This window comes from Glossina fuscipes, unplaced genomic scaffold, assembly GCF_014805625.2.
Source record: "Glossina fuscipes isolate IAEA_lab_2018 unplaced genomic scaffold, Yale_Gfus_2 222, whole genome shotgun sequence".
Taxonomy (NCBI): domain Eukaryota; kingdom Metazoa; phylum Arthropoda; class Insecta; order Diptera; family Glossinidae; genus Glossina; species Glossina fuscipes.
In genome coordinates this window covers 584,267-600,490 of record NW_023998565.1, presented here as the reverse complement: position 1 = coordinate 600,490, position 16,224 = coordinate 584,267, and the positions used below count along the sequence as shown (strand labels likewise).

At 33.9% G+C, this 16,224-nt stretch overlaps 1 pseudogene; it reads left to right on the top strand.

Annotated features, from left to right (window-relative positions):
- The first annotated feature begins 1,052 nt into the window (after positions 1-1,052).
- LOC119642432 lies at positions 1,053-3,705 on the top strand (annotated as a pseudogene).
- Positions 3,706-16,224: the final 12,519 nt, after the last annotated feature.

Sequence of the window (16,224 nt, the reverse complement as noted above, 5' to 3'; positions counted from 1 at the left end):
GAACTTATATTTTTGTACGCAGTAAATTTGTAGAACGATCAATTTTGCATAATGATGTAGATATACATTATTTTTTTGAAAATTAAAGAAAAATATGCATGTAATTTTTTTGTTTTCTTCGTTAGCTACACTCTTTTTCCATTAATTTTAATTTAATTTTTTTTCTCTTTAAATTAAAATTCATGTAAGGGCTCATATTAATTTTAAATACTACAAAAAACATAATATAATATAATATATTTGTCTTGCGCTCTTCAACAGGTCACCAGACCTTGTGTTATAACCTTGCCTATTTATTTATTGGCCATGCAATTACACCAAATAGTTATATTATCATATGTATATCTGACAGATTGGTTATCACGGTAGTTTAGCTGAACTTGTATTCTCGTATTTGTCTGCATTTTTTGAGTATCACATTCTGCCTTTATGTTACTAGCTGAAATTGCATATTTATATATTTTGTTTTAAAATTATATGTATCAAAGACCAACAAAATCAGTAATTTTTGTTAGTTCTTTTTATTTTGTATACTACGCTGGTTCTTTGATACCATTTAATTATAAGAACTGAATGGCACCCAAAGGCAAAGGACGCTTACTCTCATATGGATGCAATTTTTATAGCTTAGTCTCTAATGGACGCAATTTTTATACGCAATTTTTGCGACAGCTGTTAATAAACAAACACATTTTCAATTATTGATAAGTGTAAACAAACATATGCGCTTACTCTCATATGGACGCAATTTTTATAGCTTACTCTCTAATATGCTCAATAATTAATATGCCCTTTGAAAGTGGATGAATAATAATATTTTATTATTTATTTATTTATTATTAATTATTTTAATTTTAGACTAATGAATTGAATTCTTAGACTAAAAAAAAGACATTGAGCACTAGCAACACAGGCTATCGGCTACATATTTATCATGTCTACTTGAAGTCATTTTTACGGGCAGGAAAATGTTTACAATAGACATCATCTGTGTAGGTTTGAACTATACTTTTAAATCAACTAGGGTGGGCAAGAAAATTTTTATATTGAATATGGCAGTTTTTAATGTTTGGATATTGATGCGGTTATCGGAAAAGGGCGATTGTCGTGTGGAACACCGCGATTTTCAACCCAAATTAGGTTTGTTTTTGACGCAGCAACAATTAAAACAACGTTTGGAGTCAAAACAAAAATTATCGTTAAAGTTGCAGATAACAGAAGTGCAAGAAGCAAGAAATCTTTTAGATGAGGGGTGTGGAATGCGCAGGAAACCTTTTTATACTTTCTGTGAATAAAGAGAATAAAAATTGCTTTACGCTCAAGGAGTTGGTGAATAAATTTAAAAGTTTGCCAGGAAGTGGAGAAAGAGGTTTCTACTTTTGCTTTGCTGATAATAGTGAATATGTGGAAACATCGTGGGTGATGCGTGTTTATGTAGCATTCTTATTTTATAAATGGTAATCAAAATCGAATACATTGCCAACGAATATTTTTTATGACATAAGTCTAAAGTGATACCCGTCGAGCCCCCTTCTGTTGCAACAAGAACTTCAATTTGTTGGCATACGTTATGATCAAAAATTGGAATGAGAGTTAAATATGGCAAGTGCAACAAACTATTGAAGGTGATGATTATTTAAAAGAATTTAATAATAAAAATTTGAAATTCGTTGGCTAGGAATTAAATTGTAATCGGAAGCTCCAACCACGTATGATCTCAATGAAAGAGAGCCATACTCCGACCACGTAAAATAAAGTGCGATTCAGTTTTATTAACATATTTTCTTTTAATTTTGTAACTTCGTAGTTTAGCAGAAAATTCCGTAAATCTAAATTTAAAACTAATGAAGTAGCGCTTGCTGCCCGACTTAAATCTGAATATATTGGCGACTACTAAACGTTTGCTATTTGGGGCTGACACTTTAGGTTACGACGTGGCACGAATGTTATTGATAGATGTCTTTCTGTTTAATACATCGAGAACATTTGATAATAATAAAGATTTCTCAGGGATGGGGGGTTTCGAGCGCATTTTTTGTGTTGACGGTGGTAAAGTAAGTTTTTCCAATCCGATGCGTGAGTATTTGTACACACGTCAAGACGCTTGCAAAGACAATATTATAAAGTCTACAATAGCAGCAGAACGTATTAAAGAAATTAATCCATCAGTGGTAACATATACTAAGAAATATCTTACGTCATGGTTTACAGCATAACATTGAATTTCTGATTAAATTTTCTTAAGAATTCTTCAGGTTATGTTTTAAATATGCCTATGCCTGGTCATCCAATTGGTAAAAGATTAAAGGAACAAACTATTAAAGATTTAAGTAAACTGAAAGATTTGGCTCAACAACATCATGCTTTGTTTTGCTAACCGATTCCAGAGAAAGCCGCTGGTTGCCCACTCTACTTGGAAAAGCTTACCGAAAGGTAGTTGCCCTTCTTGTAGAACTTTCGTTAAGCTAAGGTAAATCATTGCGTAGGGAATTAAAATGAATAGACGACTGGATAGTGGTGGACGGTTATATTCGCTTTTGATAACTGTTGAATATCCCATTCGAGCCTAGACATGCAATCCTTCTTCGCAACGGCTTGCAGAAACGACTGTGTATTTTTAATTCTTCCCGAAGAGACATGATGCAATCGCGATTAATGTATGTAAATATCTTTCAATTCTTTTAAATCTCTTGTACTAAAGTGAATGAAATCTTGTAAAAAATTAGTCGTTGTTTTTCAGCATTAAATAAAAGCGAATTTTCCAACTGAGGGCATATCAGTTGTACTAAATTTGAGGTAGTTGTCTTAATATCTCATTTTTTTGTTGGTTAGTTTAAAGCTGAGTTATATCCATTAAATATACCAAGCTTTCGTCTTGTTTTCATTCCGGACAAGCGGATCGGTGTGAAACTGGTCATGACACATGTATTTCTTTCGTTGTTAGTTGTGAAAAATGTAGCTATTAGATTGTTCAGGCAAATTCGAAGTTGAAGTACAAAGAAAGGTAAATTTAAAATTGCACATTTAACTTTTTGTATTATTGCATTTCAGATAGGCACTAATGCTGCTCTAGGCTTTGGTAGCTATTTAGTTCAGCGCCATGGTTCTACAAGGCGTGTGGAGAAAATTGACGATACAGCTACAGAAGTACAAGTCGATAATCTGAGATGTATCAAAGGTGAAGACTTGGGCTGTTATTTTTGCAATGACGTTATAGCACCAGGAAATTTTTACATTATGGCAAGAAATTTAATTAAGCACATTCATAATCAACTCGGGAATATTTTTCAAAACCCGTGCACAGAGCATTACTTAACTTCAGTCATCTGGCCAGCGCCGCTATTTTTTCTGAAGACCGGGTTCTCTTTCGCGTGCACAGCGCCATGTTGGTGAAGAACCTTTCCAGCATATTCCTGGCTTACCCTGTCTGGCGCGATAGTTGTGCCACAGGAAGCCTCGAGCAGCTCGTCCATGAGTGCTGCGAAGTTATTGATTGTTGCCGGATGTCCATTGCTAGGTGCTCTGACTTCATATCGTTTACTAAATAAACATGAACGTCTTCCAGGTCAGCCCGGTGGGAGACGTTCCCAAACTTCGTCAGCATTGCGGTCAAGTCCTTTGCACCTTACCTTCATGGTCTTGGATCTCCCCATTGTCGATTGCTGCTTGCAATGTCGCGCCCTGCACATCGTTCATGGCCTTTAGCGAAATGGCTATCCCCCACGGCTTGCTGTATGCCAGCGTGCAGCCCATCATTTCCCAGTAAGAGAAACTGGGCGCTTTCTTTTGCGCCAGCATCATCAACGTATTGATATCATATTCGTTATTGGGCCGCTTATATTTTTTCAGTATTGCTTCTATTACGTGGGGATAGTCATATAGAAGCCTCACAATTTTAATTTCTACGATTCGTACTCATGGAAATGATTATTTTCAAAGATTTAATATACTGTAATGTTAAAATTATTATTATTTATTATTTTTATATTACCTCTTTGTTTTATAAAAAAATTATACTGGACGGTTCAAAATTTAATATTTTTGTTAAGATTTATGTTCATTATTATAAATAATAGTTTGAACTATTTTGTAAATGGTGTGTGCTGCCCTCCGCCCGCCGTCTGTTGTAGAGTCCATTTTTGAAATTACCAATATATCACCAGTTTCCTTGATATCTGTCGCAGGCGACAGCCCGCACGTCCAACCCCATCTCTTCGACTGCTTTGAGATTCTCTTGTAACAGCAACCCCATTTCTCGTTTATGCGATGAGCAGGGGTAGCTGTTGAGTAATATATTAAATATTTGCCCTACTTCACTTCAAGTATATTTTCACTGGTGGACTCACTGGCCAAAAACATTTGGCACTTCAAATATTTTTTTTACTAATTGGCTATTAAGCAACGTAACATGTTCGTAGCTTGTGTATCGTAGCTTATCTACATCGACTTGTTGTGTATTTATTTTATTCGTTCCTTCTAGTGGATTTACAAATACCCATGCTTGCGGTTTAAACTCTAATCTTCATCACCAAAACAAATAATTAACATTTTGTTTTCTTAAAGAAAGAAATATCAAAATAACAAATAATTAAAAATCGTTTATTATTAAAGCTTCCTATTTCGAAAAACATTGTTGTTTTCTTTGTGATGAATAGGCTGAATTTAAAGTAAACAGACGACAAAAAGTGGATACTGGTTGAGGATAGGTTGATATTGAATATTTTAAAAATCAATATTTTGACCAAACCCAGCCATTAGCTCTTGAATATTAAGCTATTTTGCAACGGGAAAAGCTCACTTAAGAAAGGTAAATTTACTCTTCAAGAACTCGACAATTCTCATGAAGTTCAACACATCGTACAACAATCAGTAAAAGATGCTTCACAAAATTCTCTAAGTGAAGAACGTGAAACAACGCCGGCAAACGTTTCTCCACATGGATTGCTCGGCCAGGTTACTTTTTGCACGAGAGCATTGAAAAAGTTTTTAAAGGGATTCTCACCAATTGAGGCAAATAAACGTCAACAATTTTCTAAGGTTCGGTTTGACACCATCCATTCATTATGGAATCAATCATAGAACTTATATGATCATGGTATTAATTTCCTAGTTCATTGGTCGTCGGTCTAAATCAAGACATTTATGATAAGCTGAAAGCCAAGTATCAGATAAATTCCGATTTATCAACACAACACGCGTCACTCTCGAAGCTATCTGACGCCAAGTTCGAAGGCGATTACAGTAAATGGAGGCAATTTTGTCATTCACATGGTACGGTGCAAATGTCCCTTCCATCAACAATCTCCATGACACCATTCAAGAAGGTTTATTAACTTAAGACAGCATCGGAATCGACACACTTGGGGCACTGCTTTTGCGGATTTTGATTAAATGGTTACGTAGCAACTTACATATTAGCTTGGAAAATTTCTTAGTTCAAACTAAGAAGTGGCTAAACATTGATGACTTACTGCCGTTTCTGAAAGTCCGATTTCACACCACGCAGTTCATCGCTCGTATAGAAAAGCCAGCGCATGCATATATCAAACCATACCATATTTGGCCACAACATGCGTTCGGAAAATTGCTAACGAAAACAAAATCATTTGTCCTTTAGGTGCCCAGATATATAGAGATAATTTCTGTGTAGATGATGAATTTGGTGGATCAAACAGCTCAACTGTAGCGATTGAAGCACAACTACAGTTGATACACATTTTAAGAAACCGTGGAGTTAATTGGCAGAAATGGAGTACAAATCACACTTAGCTTCTTCAAAACATTCTACATGATTATCGTGAAGTCAAAAGCAGCGATGGAGGATCCATTTAAAATCTAGGCGTCTTACGATTATCTGAAACTAACTACCTACACATTAAGGCAAAGATGGAAACAGCAAGATTTACTACTAAACTCGATGTAAGCTCCGATTTGGCAAGACTATTTGAAACGCATAGATTTTTGGGTCCTGTTATACTTAGGGTAAAAACATTTATTCAACAATTATGGCAACTTAAATTTATTCGGAATGAATATCCTCCAGCAGATCTCAAGTCAACTTCAGTAGTGCTGGCCTGCGCAATTCTTCCCACATCTGCAAACCTATATTGAACTCGAAATAAGAACGAATGGTAGTAACAATTACGAAGAATTAAAATTTTCGACGAAGGATTTGCAGTCATTATAAGTGCTCTTCAAGGCATTGGTTTTCAAAACCGGTTCAAAAAATTAAAAAATTGAGAGGATATTATGAGGCGAACTTCCCCCTTTATAGTTTTCATTGACTACACAAGAATCGTACGCGCGGGAGGACGATTCCAGGAATCAATTTTACCTTACGACACAAAGCATCCGATGCTTCGTTCATACAACGACATTCTGGTTAAATTATTACCCGGCATGGTGCGTGATGAAAACAAATATTGTAGTCCACGAGCATTATTAGACATTCTGGCCAATAAGAATAGAGATAACGGCAAGAAGAACTGTATAGAAGAATGTCCCGGGTCGTGTCAATAGATAATGTGGAGTCTTCCACAAGCAAGAATTGTACCTGTAACATCCTTCATCAATAAGGTCGTTGGCTACTTTGGCTACATTACAAAATTAGAGGAAAACGGCCAACGAAGGCATTAGTTGCAATAATTTGCTGCTGTGCCTCAAAGTAGTTCACTTCGAACTTTTAAGTGAACTAGCATCAGAAGCCTTTAAAAGTTCATTAAAACGACTCATTGGTCCAGGAGGACTTTTTTAAAACGTCTACAGTTACAATGCAACAAATTTTATTAGCGCCAGCAACAAATTGGCAGACCTTTCCGATTCAATCTTTTCCGAAAATGTGGAGGAATCAATACTTTACACATGCAGCTCAAAGGCAATACAAAAGAGGCTATGCGAAGCTGTAGTAAAATCAGCAAAACATCTGCTGATTTGATTTGTAGGCATTGTTTCACTGACTTATGTGCAACTGGAAAATGTTTTTGTAGAAATAGAGGCTATATTGAATCCTATTAATTTATAAAACTCCAAAAGCTTATAGTGACAATGAAGCCAAATTTAAAAATTATCACCAATGTCAGGGTGGAAACTCGTTTCTCTCAACTGAAATATGAATTTTGGGAACGATGGTGTAATGAATGTTTGTATACTACATGTATAACAATGAATATTGTAACTGCAGAGACGACATAAATAGAGGACACCACTTGGTAACATCAAACCAGGAGACATGTTCAACATTAAAAAGGACAAAGCCGCTATAATAAAATGGCTTCTTGGACGAATAAGAAATGCCTTTTCTGAGAGGGATATATCCCAGTGCCTGATGTGAAGACCGCGTCTGGAATTTTCAAACTTCTAATACATCGTCTAGCAATCCCTTTTGTTGAGAACAGTCCAACAACTGATCTAAAAGAGGAGCAAACTACTCCAGATGAAAATTCGTTTCGATATAGCAAACCCAAACTTAAAAGAAGGCAGTTGACAGGTAAAAATCTGTTGTTAATATTTTTGACAACGCTGCTAAAACTTCCAATAGTTTTGGAAAACAAGCAATTTAAAGAAATAGGATCAACTGCAATATCTAAAAGTAAGTGAAATCTTACTGGGCTGACACGATATTTTTAATCAATGAATTTAGATCTCTGCGGTAGGTCTGCAAGAAAATGGGATTTAATGCGTCATGTCTGTACGTAGTAGAACACTTCCAACATGTTGAAGATAAATTAAAATTAAATTAAAAAAAATAAATTAAAAAAAATTATTATATAGTGAAACGCAAATAAAGATTCCGTTTGATAATATTTTCACCTTTTGTTCATTGTCTTCTATAATATATATATCTCTTTTAACAGAACTGTGATCAATATCTTATATAATAAATTGTTGTGCTAGCTTAAGCAAAATTGTGAATAATAAAAATGATTTTAAGCAAACGCGATCACATGCACGTACGACAAATGACAGTCACAATGTTTTTATCAAATATCCGCAGCAATAATGACAATAAAAATCCAATACCAATTTTCGGAGAGCACTTCGTTCAATAGATTTGCAATATAACATAAAACTGTTGCTTTTATTGAAGAATCCATATGATTTTTAGATAGTATCAACCTTCAAACAATATGCATCAAAATTTCATAAAATTCTTAACATTCGTTTCCAAATTACACATGTCGTATTGGCCGTCTGACAAGTTCACCACAAACCTATTCTTTTAAATTTCTTATTTCATTAATCAATTTTAGTTATTACTTTTTTTTTTTTTATTTGTTTGGAAATGGATTGGACCAGTTAAGTTAATATTAGATCCATAATCCAGAAACGTAGTTGAAAGCGATTGATGAAAACTTTGAGCATAGGTAGAGACTGATGTGGCAGAGTGTTCGCTATCAGAAGCTCTGTTCCGCTGTCAACCCATAAATCACCGTACTTGGTACTGTACAGTCAAAATCCGGCTAGAAATGTCGACAAAAGAAAAAGTATAGGCGATTCATGATTGTCATAGAAATTATAAATGCCAAATTAGACCGAAAAATCAGCTGATTTGATAAAGGCAGGCCATTGCTTCAAATGCTTATAGTTACCAGCACGAAAAATTTCATATAAATTGTTATAGAAGTTAAATATACTGAAAGACTGTCTAACGATGTCAAACCTCCCGCACTCAAAAATAAGGTGCTCGGCAGACTCAGTAATATTGCAATCTTCACAGATGTCAGAGGAGGAGACTTAGATCATTTTAAAATAAACCTTGTCGTAAGTGTGATTACTCGTAAGATAGTGAAGAACTTTAAATTCCCATGTTGTAAATTTTCCTTTAGGTAGAAGTGTGGGTGTCAAAAAAGGGTAAATTTTGTAGAAAAGCCGGTCACTTTTTTCTCTAGTTAAAACATGATAATCGACTTTCCATTCTTTTACGACTAACAGAAGAGCTTCGCTGGGGGGGTAGTTTATGGACAAAACCGTACCTAGCCTGACGAGCATGGAAGTCAGCTTTTTCATTGATACTAAAACCGCAGTGACCTGGGATCCAGATGATGTGGCATTTTTCAATGCTTGGGTCTTTTAAAAGGTTGTAGATATCGAAGACATACACATTGAATGGGTCTTTGTTCTTGATTATAGTTAGAGCAGATTTGCTGTCAGAGAAAACTACAAATGTTTTCAGCTTAATTTCAGATGCAGGAAGGATTGGTTGTCTGATGGCCAGAAGTTCAATGAAAGTAGATGATAGTTCTTGTAGAACTTTGAATTTTCCTAAAAGTTAGTTTGGGTATTCAGTAATTGAAAATCTAGAGATGTCCGATTTGACAGACCCATCCGTTACGTATATTTTGAAGTTATTTTCGACGAAGTGGTTAAATTTTTGCAGACAAGCAATTCGAAGACAAGATTATTTATTACTTATTTTACACTATCTGTTTTTTATATTTATCTTGATTTCCTGGTTTTTATTTCCCAACAACTGCCTGTTGCGCTGTGTTATGTCTTCTTCCTATATAAATCAAATTTAACTTACCATATTGTTTTTCGGTTAGTAGTATTATGAACACATTTAAAAGTACTCATTTGCTAAGTACATTTATGTTAATTCCACGAATAAATAATATAAGCGAGTGGGTAAATTATATTTGGCCACGACAGAATAATTATACTCAACCTCGTTACCCTAAGAAAGCGAGCGAGCTCAGAGCTCTAAGGCGACCCCTTCGACTTACGCACCCGCTATGCCTATGGTCAAGTTAAGTGCAACGTGTGAATTACAACGTCATTCAAATGCCCTCCACAGGATCGGATCCTTTTGAGGTAATTTTCGATTACTTTTCTGCACAGAACAGGCAAAACAAAAAGCTCGGTCATAACTTGGCGAAAGTTTGCTTTCAAAGCGTTAAGAATTTGAGGATTGTTCGCATAAACTTAATTTTTGTATTTAAGAGAGACTCCGAGGTAACTTGCATCGAAAGCTTTTCAAACGTTTATGTTTACACATCCATATAACAGAAAATTATTCAATACAATTCAAACTATGAACATATGATCTCGTGTGTAAATTCCGTATTCTTTTTTTTCATGTTCCTTCAAAGCCATTTTTGGAAAGCAACTCTTTCTCAATTCTTAACACATGGTACTTTTTTTTAAGGACGTTGGAAAGGAACAAACCAGGTAACGGTTTTTAGCAGCAAATCAAAGATTGAAAAAAAAACCAGCTAAGGATTTTCAGCGATAAATCAAAACCATTTCACAAGTGCTTCATGAAAGTTGGAAATCTAGTGAAAAATTTGCAAACTACGAGCTTGTCTAAAAAAAGGTGGTAAATTTTTCTCCTCACATTAAGCCAACTCAAAAGGCAGCTAAGTTGATTCAAGGTCGACAATTACCATATTCCAGATACAACGAAAAAGATATTATTATGATTATTATAAATTTTATACTACACACCCAGTGCGGTATAAGGGCATAAAACACAGAAGGGCCTGAGATAGACCAACCTTTTGGTATAAAGATCGATCCAATCTCATTTTCTGACTGTCTGTCTTGTTTCCTTCTTTTCACCCCATAGCCCTTAATTTAAGAGATTTTTTCTTGACATTTGGTAGGCTGGCGGTGTTGGCCCAAGGACAAACACTATTAACAATAATTCCGATCGTGGAAGCAATTGTATAGACGTGCAATTTGGAATATCGCATTTTAATAGTATTTTGTTGTTTCTTTAAGTAACATACAAGTGTTGTCAAATCTGCATTTGCGCCGAAGATCACGGACATATTTCAAAGAAAAGTGCTAAAGATAACGAACGATTGCAACTAACGATGAAAACCGGACATTACATTCATTTTGTCCATCCCTTTGACTCGCTCATTCAAATTACTCTCATAAGACTTTGAATCGAGGTGATTTCAGGCCCGCTCATTTAAATTACTTTCATGTGACTATGAATCGATGTTTTGTTGTCTTTCTTTTTGTACCCTGTCTGTGCCTCGTTCCTATCGAAATTTCCGGAAAGTAATCGAGCAAACCACTCCTGGGTACACTTCACAAATTTTTCAGCAGGTTTTTACGCTTTCTTCAGATATTTCACTCATTTTCAAATCAACACAACTTTTTTACACTAGCAAAGGGATTAGAAAACAGTCTTCATAAAAAGTGTAAGCTGAAATGTCGCCTATGGAAGCTACACACCTTTACCAATTGAGCCATAAGGCAGCGAAAAGATAATCTTCATCTTATGGTAAAAATGCATTTTTTTCTTCTAGAAACGCTGTAATATAGAAGATGTATTCAGAACAGAAACAAAACTATCATACAAAATTTTAGTTACTCTCTCAAGTTACCAAATTCGAAGTGCAAATACATTCAAATGAATTGAGTCATCATACGTACAGTTTAAAAAGCAACGAAAAAACTAAATTTTCATATATATCTATAACATTAATGCACTTTTTTTGCTTTTGAAATAAAAGTGGGAATTTATATCGTGTATCTGTTCTGGTTTATGAGTAAGGGGGAACATAGAAAGCAAAGGCCAGTTTTTGTTGCATACATGTGTGCTTTGACCAGTTTGGATTATATTTTTTTGCAAAATTCTCACCGATGTTTTTATTTTGGTTAACGGTTAGAATCACACATACATCACATATACTACACAGTCCAGCACATGGACAAACGGACAGACGGAAGTTCTTTTGTGCATCCCAATTTGAAAATGTCCAAGAATTTATTTACTTTCTGAAGCTTGTTTCTTGTTTCACGTACTACAGCATCTCCGATATAATATTCGCTGAAATTTTTACCGTTTTACCTATTGTAGTGTTTGTGTGTAGCTTTTGTGCGTAATGAATAAAAAACGAATTTCTTATTCCTTCTAAAAAGCGGAGGTGTTTTTAGTTTATGTGGCACGGTTTTGTCCATTTGCGTGCGTGTGAGAACTTCCAATGTTTCTGCCCAATGTGAATCCGATAGCTTAATTTTTGCGACCAGGGGAATGTTTATAGCAATCATTATATAGACCAACACACAGACATATTTAAGCCGATTCAGAATTTGGCACTGACCAAAATATATATTCTTTGTGCGGTCTCTGAAGCTTCCTTCTGGGCGCTGCAAACACTTTGATAACACGAATACGCCTCATCCTTCGGTGTTGAGTATAAAAAGAATCGTTTCTTTCTTTTATTTATATTACGTTTATATTATAATTCAGCCCTTGCAATATTTTTGAAATTTTAAGTTTTTTTCCAAACTATGTTGGTGTTTATTTCAAAAAAAAAAAGAGACTTCTCCAAATAATTTAATGAAGAAAGAATGAAATCGAAAATAAAAAATACCTCTTACTATTTTCAATGACTAAAATACGATTATGCGCCAAAACACTTGGAATGTGTAAAAGTTTGCGCTCCCATAAATTGATAAATTTCGAAAAATCTAAAAATAAAATATTTTGCTTCTCTATAAGTGAGCAAGCGAAGTGGACTTTGTATTCATTCAATAAGTCATTACAAAGCATAACAGAACCATGAGTATATGTGTGATTTGGGTTTTCCTAATATATATGTTATTTCCCATCAAACATTTTATCAGTGCAACTGCATGTAAAATATAAACCAAGAACGAAAGTTATTTCAGTTGTGATCGAATTTTTTATACTAATCAACGTGATCCTAAAAAAAAGATGAAGAGAACTAAATTTTCATACTCTATAATGACGGATGGGCGCGGCCGATTTGTCCTTTGATCGATTTGCTCATTTTCAATACCAACGTATGTGCAAAAACTTTTAATGTTTTTGCTAAATTTGCCGTCAGTAGCCTCATTTTTGCGACCAGGAAAATGTTTACAACAGACATTACTTTTTCCTGTCACGTTTCGCCTCCCTCAAAGTAACCACTTGGGATTGAACACAATAATGAACTTCCCTCGGTGATTAAATCCAGCCAGATCTTAATGTACGCTGACGATGTTAAACTGTTTTCTTTCTTCTCCCTGGAATCGCAATCGTGTCAGCTTCAAATTGACTTAAATAATTTGGTTACGTGATGCCTTTTAAATTTTATGAAATGAAATCAACAAAAAAATGCAAGGAGATTTCTTTCTCAAGGATGAAATCATTTTTAGTATTCATTGATTTACAAAAGTGGGAAAACGTTGACTCTTTCATTCAATTTGACAATGAGCTCTCCTCAAGTAAAGCTAGGTCCGCGCTTGGTTTTAAGGTATATATGGGTTTAGTCAGACCAATACTTGAGTATGCTACGGACGTGTACTCTTCTTTCTATAGGTGTTACATATATTCAATTGAATCCGTTCAAAACCAATTCTTACTGTTTGGCCTTAGGAATTTGGGTTGGGACGTCTTCGTCTCTTCTTATGATTATAGGTTGCTTTAGTTATCCTTACAATTACTTGGCAAACTTTTCTTACTGTTTCCTTCTTAATTATATTAACAAATGTTACTGTCGATTCGCCCACATTATTTGAGACAATCTTTAGTGTTCCTAATTTAGGAGAGAGGATATGCCCGGATATTTTCTGCGTGTCTGTTGTCAATAACAGTAATAATATTGTTAATTCTTTGCATGTCTGCTTTTTCACTCTCATTATTTGTATGGATTCTGTTAATAGTTTTTTTATATGACGCTGCATTGTTACTTTTCAATAAAATTTTATTCTATCGGGCTCTCGACCGCAATTGATTTTTCCAATGGTTTAATTTAATTTTTATAAATATATTCTTTTTTATAAATGTATGTTTTCATATAAAATTTCTGAATTTCTTTGATTTTACAATATTTTTTGTTAATAAATGTATGTTTTCATATAAAATTTCTTAATTTCTTTTATTTTACAAGTTAGCTTAGAATTAAATCGTCATAATTTTTAAACAAAGTCCTCGCTAAATTCCCTGTTGAAAGGCAAAGCACAGAGTCGCTTATAATAAATAAAAAACTGCCAAAAATGGTTGAGTGCCCAACTAACACATTCAACTCTGTTAAAATGCAAAGCCGCCAGCTATAAGTTTCTCATAATCTGTTAAAATCCAATTTGTTAAAAGAAGTTTCTCATAATCTGTTAAAATCCATTGCAAAATACGATTTGCCGTCGGCATTGCAAAATGAAAAATTTTCAATAAATCAATGCAAAAAAATTAATGAACAACATCAAAAATTGAAAAAAATTAATGAAAAATTAAATAAAAATCAATGAAAAATTAAATAAAAATCAATGAACAACATGTTTAAAAATCTACAAACTTTTATTAATTTATTTAATTGTTTAATTCTGGAATATAAAAGTTATAATTACAATATAATATAACTAAACGCCATATAGAGTGACCCATGTTTGATACGGAAAATAGATAAAATATCTCGAATTTATAAGTGTAAGCAAATACAGTGAATAAATATAAAAATAAAATAAACAAATTAGATAAAGACTAATTTATAATAAAAAAATACAACATAATTTTTTTTAATAATAAAAAATTTCTCTACATAGTTGGCGAACTTAGAATTTAGAATTCCTCAATTCTCTAAACAAACAAAGAAAAGAAAACGAATTAAATTTCTTACATAAATACCTGCTGGTTGGTGTTTTTTCGTACATAAACACATAAAAACGCAGCATTTTATGTGAAAGTATACATATGGCTGTTAATTAACACCGTTACTACTGTTATTGATAAAAGACACGTAATCTCTTTTTTGACCAAAATCTTGTAACAAAACGTTGTTGTCTTTGATGGAACGTATAATCATAGCGACGCTTTCTCTCTTTTTCCCTCTCTCTCGATTCCTTTCTCTCTGAGGCCTTATGAAAATGGAAACGAATACAATTATCAAAGAAAGATTGAATTACGAAAGTAAACAAACCGGACACTTTTATTCTAAATGCGATTCGGAAAACCGTTAATGTACGAACGAATGCTTATCAAGTCAACTTTTTTGCTCTCTCTCTCTCTCTCTCTCTCTCTCTCTCCCTCTGTCTCTCTCTTGCATTTACTGATTATAATTACACATGAGAAATTGCCGCAAATGATAATTTATTGAATTTTAATATATAAAGGAATATAGGCAGTGGCTAAAGAAACTGGTGTCGATATGTTAAACTTCTCTTTCTTCATTTAAACTTATATGTACGACTTGAGTAAGTGAAGAATTGTTAAAAACATTAAAGTCAAAAATAATAAAAGAAAAATATAGATTTAATAAAACAAGAAATCGTTCCTAATTCATATTATGAATAAAAAGTAAGCAAACTAAATGTTTTAATTCAATACTTGAACAGGAAAGTGAAACATTTTAAAGTAATAAAAAGCAAGAGTAAAAAGTGGTAATAGTTATAATAGTTTATATACTCGAAGTAAACAAGTACAAAAGAAACAAACATAAAGCAAAAGATAGCTTAAAACTATTTTTTAAAGCTAGAGCTGCTAAGACTAATCGTTTTTCTTGTTTTCGTGGCTGTTTTGTAAATACTGCATTGGAAAAATAACGCGCTGTGAAAGTGAGAAATCTTGACTTGAGAATATGTGATTATAAATGAATTATTCCTCCATCATAAAGTGGCCAAAGCAGAAAATGTTTTCGCAAGCATTCAAGAGAATATAGTTCATTTTAAATTTGTAATACTTTTAATACCTTAAAAACATTATTACCTAAGGACATTGAGTGGACGAGTTCATAATTTTTTACCGCTAGTCTGCAATCCCATGGTCATAAATACACAAATATTTGTCCTCATTCTCTGTCGTAGACAATGTTTTATTGGAATGTGCCTGCTTCAATATGAGCGTCAAGAACAGAATACCACGTTTTATATTTTATGTGCTGCGAAACGAAACTAAGGGCAAGAAAATGTGTAATTCTATAGCTGAATTCGCGATTACTACCGCAAACTTCATCCTAAACATTAACTTTCTTGACAAAAGCGTTTGACACTTGTCGAATCGCTCTCATTCTGGCGCAATGACTTCGGACTTTTGGAAGTTATACCAACGTTTCATAGTAGCAAGGGAGGGTGGTTCGTTGTTAGAAGTGGAAGTAGAGTTGATCGATATTCTTGCTTTCTTGTCTTGATAATTCGCGTTGAAAGTCCTAAAAAACTTCGTATGGAAATTTTCATATGTTAACTCTGCAAACAACACAATTCAAATCAACAAATGTACTGAAGATGGGGCCAGAAATCTGAAACTTTCCAGCGCTCCAAGTAGCACGAAATATA